The sequence below is a fragment of the Trachypithecus francoisi genome, unplaced genomic scaffold (genome assembly GCF_009764315.1).
Source record: "Trachypithecus francoisi isolate TF-2019V2 unplaced genomic scaffold, Tfra_2.0 Lachesis_group20, whole genome shotgun sequence".
Taxonomy (NCBI): Eukaryota; Metazoa; Chordata; class Mammalia; order Primates; family Cercopithecidae; genus Trachypithecus; species Trachypithecus francoisi.
Window position 1 is genome coordinate 5867552 of NW_022681466.1, and position 6403 is coordinate 5873954.

A 6403-nucleotide genomic window follows, 5' to 3' on the forward strand; every position below is an offset into this window, starting at 1 on the left:
TGGAACTCTTGGGCTCAAGTGATCCTCCTGTCTCAGCCTCCTGAGTAGCTGGGACTACAAACATGTGCCGCCATGCCTGACTTTTTTATTTTTTGTAAAGATGGGGTCTCGCCATGTTGCCCAGGCTGGTCTTGAACTCTTGGGCTCAAGCGATCCTTTTGCCTTGGCCTCCCTGAGTGCTGGGATTACAGCATGAGCCACCATGCCTGGCAGTTTCCATGCTGGAAAACACAGCAGTTTTCTTGTCGGGAGATTTGAAATTTGATACAGAGTTGTCCAAGCTGTCTTGAGTCTGTGGCAGCTGCCAACAGCTTTATGTTTTTATTTTTTCATTTTAACTTTTCTTTTTTAGAGGCAGGGTCTCACTGTGTTGCTCAGCCTTGAACTCCTGGAGTTGTGCAATGTGGACTCCCGGATCTGAAAGGTGAGGCTGCCATGAAGCCTATAATGTGAGCCGGGGCTTAGATATGCACCTGGTATGGACGGGAACTCAGAAATAGTTGTTGACTTCACTTGAATTGAGCCCGGTCACGTTCCAGTCCCGACCTGCAGTAACCCTTCTTGGGGTCCTGTTTGCAGAGACAGAATTCTGCAGGGTGGTTTAAAACACAAAGGTGCGTGGCACCAGACTCACTCTAAGACTCAAGGAGTTGTTTGAAGGACCCCTTCTCCTCAATGGGTGTGAACTTCAATTCTCTGAAATAGTATTTTCTCTTTAATTAAGTCTGAATTTCTATCAATTAGAAGTAAGTCCTCTGTAAAATGCAAATGTCTAGGCTATCAGTTGGTTATGAATGCCAGCTGCTATAACAACCACGACCTCCACAATAAAACTGGGTGGAGCGGCCAGGGGAGGCTGGGACAAGAGGGTATTGCAGCCACAGCCACACACTGGCCCCAGCCCCCTGCCCCATCAATCTCTAAGGCTTGGTGGAGGAATAAGTTCCCTGGTATAAACCACTTGCCCTTTGGAAGGTGGCAGCCCCTTGGGAGTCCTTCATATCACTTCCTGCCAGAGAGTCTCAGTTGGTACCACCCCCATTCTCCAAGGAGGCCTCATAGCAGGAGGGAGTGGGCTGGCTTGAAGTAGTCTTCCAGAAGTCTTACTGGCCAACTCCCTTCCAGGAAGCTTTGCATACCAAAGGACACTGGGAGGACCATCTTTGTCAAACCAGAGACAGGGTTTTCCTCTGTTGCCCAGGCTAGAGTGCAATGGCACAATTATGACTCACTGCAGTTCTCCTGCCTCAGCCTCCTGAGTAGCTGGAACTACAGACGTGCACCACCACACCCAGCTAATTTTTTTGTAGAGACAGGGTTTCGTTGTGTGACCCAGGCTGCTCTTGAACTCCTGAGCTCTAGCAATCCACCCACTTCAGCCTCCCAAAGTGCTGGGATTATAGGCATGAGCTACCACTCCCTGCCCAAACTAAAAATTTACAGGAGAATATACAGTGAAAAGTCAGTCCCTTTATTATTTCTGTCACCAGGAATCCAGACATAAATAAGGTTAATAGTTTCTTATGTTTCTCCCCTGAGATAGTTAATCATCTTGCACATATATACATGTATATACAGCCTACATGTATATGTTCCTCCCCATTCCCATATATGGGGATATCCTCCCCATTCCCACCATTCCCGCACAGTAGTATTTTCATGTCACAACCATCTTGGAGATTATTTTATCTTCTTCTATAAATGCTGCAGAACATCCCATAACTTTCCGTTGTTTGTGCCATGACATACACATGCCATTTTGCACATTTTCATAGAGAGCTGAAGGGTAAAGTTGGAGAAATTCAATGTCTGTGCACTTGTAATTTTGATAGATATTGCCAAGTGTACAGCATCTTTAAATGGCAATCTTTGGCTGGGCGCGGTGGCTCACACCTGTAATCCCAGCACTTTGGGAGGCCGAGGCAGGTGGGTCATTCGAGGTCAAGAGTTCGAGACCAGCCTGGCCAACATGGTGAAACACCATCTCTACTAAAAACACAAAAATTAGCTGGGCGCAGTGGCATGCACCTGTAATCTCAGCTACTCGGGAGGCTGAAGCAGGAGAATTGCTTGAACCTGTGAGGTGGAGGCAGTGGTGAGCTGAGATCATGCCATTGCACTCCAGTCTGGGCAACAGAGCAAGACTCCATCTCAAAAAAAAAAAAAAAGAAAAAGAGAAAAAAGAAAAAGAAAAAAATAGCAATCATTTTATTTATGTATTTATGTATTTATTTTTCGAGACGGAGTCTCGCTGTATCACCCAGGCTGGAGTGCAGTGGCCGGATCTCAGCTCACTGCAAGCTCCACCTCCCGGGTTCACGCCATTCTCCTGCCTCAGCCTCCCGAGTAGCTGGGACTACAGGCGCCCGCCACGTCGCCCGGCTAGTTTTTTGTATTTTTTAGTAGAGACGGGGTTTCACCGTGTTAGCCAGGATGGTCTCGATCTCCTGACCTCGTGATCCCTCCGTCTCAGCCTCCCAAAGTGCTGGGATTACAGGCTTGAGCCACTGCGCCCGGCCTATGTATTTATTTTTTGAGACAGATCTTGCTCTGTCACTCAGGCAGAGTGCACTGACAGAGTACAGTGGCTTGGATACGGCTCACTGTAGCCTCCACCTCCTAGGCTCAAGCAATTCTCCCACCTCAGCCTCTGGAGCAGCTAGGACTACAGGCTCATGCCACCATGCCTGGCTAACTTTGTTTATTTTTTTGTAGAGATGAGGTCTCGCTAGGTTGCCTGTTTGGTCTTGAACTCCTGGGCTCATGTGATCCTCCTGCCTCAGCCTCCCAAAGTATGGGGATTACAGGTGTGAGCCACCATGCCCAGCTTGAAATAGCAATCTTTAATAACTTACTAGTTATCGCTCTATACCCAAAACTGACATATTAATTTTTACCAAGTGTATTAGTCTGTTTTTATGCTGCTGATAAAGGCATACCCAAGACTGGGCAATTTACAAAAGAAAGATGTTTAACTGGACTCACAGTTCCACATGGCTGGGGCAGCCTCACAATCATGGCGGAAGACAAGAAGGAGCAAGTCACATCTTACATCAATGGTGGCGCAAAGAGAGAGCTTCTGCAGAGAAACTTCCATTTTTAAAATCATCAGATCTCATGAGACCCGTTAACTATCACAGGAACAGCACGGGAAAGACCCACCCCTATGATTCAATCATCTCCCACCAGGTCCCTCCCACAACACATAGGAATGTTGAGCTACAAGTTGAGATTTGGGTGGGGACACAGAGCCAAACCATCTCATTTCACCCCTGACCTCTCCCAAATTCACATTTCAAAGCCAGTCATGCCTTCCCAACAGTTGCCCAAAGTCTTAACTCATTTCAGTATTAACTCAAAAGTCCACAGTCCAACATCTCTTCTGAGACTAGGCAAGACCCTTTCACCTATGAGCCTGTAAAATCAAAAGAAGTTTAGTTACTTCCTAGACACAATGGGTGTATAGGTATTAGGTAAATACAGCCATTCCAAATGGGATAAATTGGCCAAAACAAAGGGACTACAGGTCCCATGGAAGTCTAAAATCCAGCAGGGCAGTCAAATCTTAAATTTCCAGAATGATCTCCTTTGACTCCATGTCTCACATCCCGGTCACGTTGATGCAAGAGGTGGGTTCCCAGGGTCTTGGACAGCTCTGCCCCTGTGGCTTTGCAGGGTACAGCCTCCCTCCCAGCTGCTTTCATGGGCTAGCGTTGAGTGTCTGCAGCTTTTCCAGGTGCATGGTGCAAGCTGTCAGTGAATTTACCATTCTGGGGTCTGGAGGATGGTGGCCCTCTACTCACAGCTCTACTAGGCAGTGCCTCAGTAGGGACTCTGTGTGGGGGCTAATCCCACATTTCCCTTCCACACTGCCCTAGCAGAGGTTCTCCATGAGGGCCCTGCCCCTGCAGCAAACTTCTGCCTGGACATCCAGATGTTTCCATACATCCTCTGAAATCTAGGTGGAGGCTCCCAAACCCCAATTCTTGACTTCTGTGTACTTGTACTGTGTACTTTTTTTTTTCTTTTTTGAGACAGAGTCTCGCTCTGTCGCCCAGGCTGGTGTGCAGTGGCACAATCTTGGCTCACAGCAAGCTCCGCCTCCCGGGTTCACGCCATTCTCCTGCCTCAGCCTCACAAGGAAGCTGCCACAAGGAAGCTGCCAAGGTTTGGGGCTGGCACCCTCTGAAGCCATGGCCCAAACTCTACATTGGCCCCTTTCAGCCATAGCTGGAGTGGCTGGGATGCAGGGCGCCAAGTCCCTAGGCTGCACAGAGCAGGGGAACCCTGGGCCTAGCCCACGAAACCACTTTTTCCTCCTAGGCCTCTGAGCCTGTGATGGGAGGGGCTGCCGTGAAGACCTCTGACATGCCCTGGAGACATTTTCCCCATTGTCTTGGGGATTAACATTTGGCTCCTCATTACTTATGCAGATATCTGCAACCAGCTTGAATTTCTCCTCAGAAAATGGGATTTTTCTTTTCTGTCTCATTGTCAGGCTGCAAATTTTCTAAACTTTTATGCTCTGCTTCCCTTATAAAACTGTATGCCTTTAATAGTCCCCAAATCACCTCTTGAATGCTTTGCTGCTTAGAAATTTCTTTTGCCAGATACCCTAAATCATCTCTCTCAAGTTCAAAGCTCCACGAATCTCTAGGGCAGGGGCAAAATGCCGCCAGTCTCTTTGCTAAAACATAACAACAGTCACCTTTACTACAGTTCCCAACAAGTTCTTCATCTCAGTCTGAGACCACTTCAGCCTGAATTTATTGCCCATATCATTATCAGCATTTTGGTCAAAGCCATTCAACAAGTCTCTAGGAAGTTCCAAACTTACCCACATTTTCCTATCTTCTTCTGAGCCCTCCAAACTGTTCCAACCCCTGCCTGTTGCCCAGTTCCAATGTAGATACATTTTCAGGTATCTACAGCAACACTCCACTCTACTGGTTACTATATTGGTCCATTTTCACGATGCTGATAAAGACATACCTGAGACTGGGCAATTTACAAAAGAAAGAGGTTTAACAAACTTACAGTTCCATGTGGCTGGGGAGGCCTCACAATCATGGCAGAAGGCAAAGGAGGAGCAAGTCACGTCTTGCATGGATGGCAGCGGGCAAAGAGAGAGCTTGTGCAGAGAAACTCCCATTTTTAAAACCATCAGACCTCATGAGACCCATTCACTATCATAGGAACAGCATGGGAAAGACCCGCCCCCATGATTCAATCATCTCCCACCAGGTCCCTCCCACAACATGTGGGAATTATGGGAGTTACAAGATGAGATTTGGGTGGGGACACAGAGCCAAACCATATCACCGAGACTATATAAGACCTCTATGGAGAGAACAATAATATTCCAATAAAGTTTACAGAAGATGATCTGAATAAATGGAGAGGTCATTTAGGCTCTTACTTCAGGTGACTTAATGACACAAAGATGTCGAGTCTTCCCAAATTAATCAGTACATTCAATACACTCCCAATAAAAAGTCCAGCTGAAATTTTTTTGAGGAACATAATAAACTTATTTTAAAATGCATTCAGTGGAACAAATAGCTAATTCAACCTTTCAAAACAGTTAAAAAGAAGGAAATTGTCCTGCTAGATGCTAAGACACACCACAAGGACAAAGACGTAGGAATAAAAACGATGTGGTATCACCGGCACAAGATCAAACAGACAAATCAGTGGCAAACAGAAAGATCAAGGACAGATCATTGCATTCCATTTAGTTCAACCAGTGTATGAGCAGACCATACGGTTCATGCTGTTACAGTCAGAGAAATATGTTACAGGAAAGGGGTCCCAATCCAGACCCCAAGAGAGGGTTCTTGGATCTTACACAAGAAAATTCGGGGTGAGTCCACAGTGCAAAGTGAAAGCAAGTTTATTAAGAAGGTAAAGGAATAGGCCGGGCATGGTGGCTCAAGCCTGTAATCCCAGCACTTTCGGAGGCCGAGACTGGCGGATCACGAGGTCAGGAGATCGAGACCATCCTGGCTAACATGGTGAAACCCCATCTCTACTAAAAAAAAAAAAAAAAAAAAAAAAAGCCGGGCGAGGTGACGGGCACCTGTAGTCCCAGCTACTTGGGAGGCTGATGCAGGAGAATGGCGTGAATCCGGGAGGCGGAGCTTGCAGTGAGCCAAGATTGCACCACTGCACTCCAGCCTGGGCAACAGAGCGAGACTGTCTCCAAAAAAAAGGAAGTAAAGGAATAAAAGAATGGCTACTCCGGAGACAGAGCAGCCCTGAGGGCTGCTGGTTGCCCATTTTTATGGTTATTTCTTGATGATAGACTAAACAAGGGATGGATTATTCATGCCTCCCCTGTTTAGACCATATAGGGTAACTGCCTGACATTGCCATGGCATTTGTAAACTGTCATGGTGCTGGT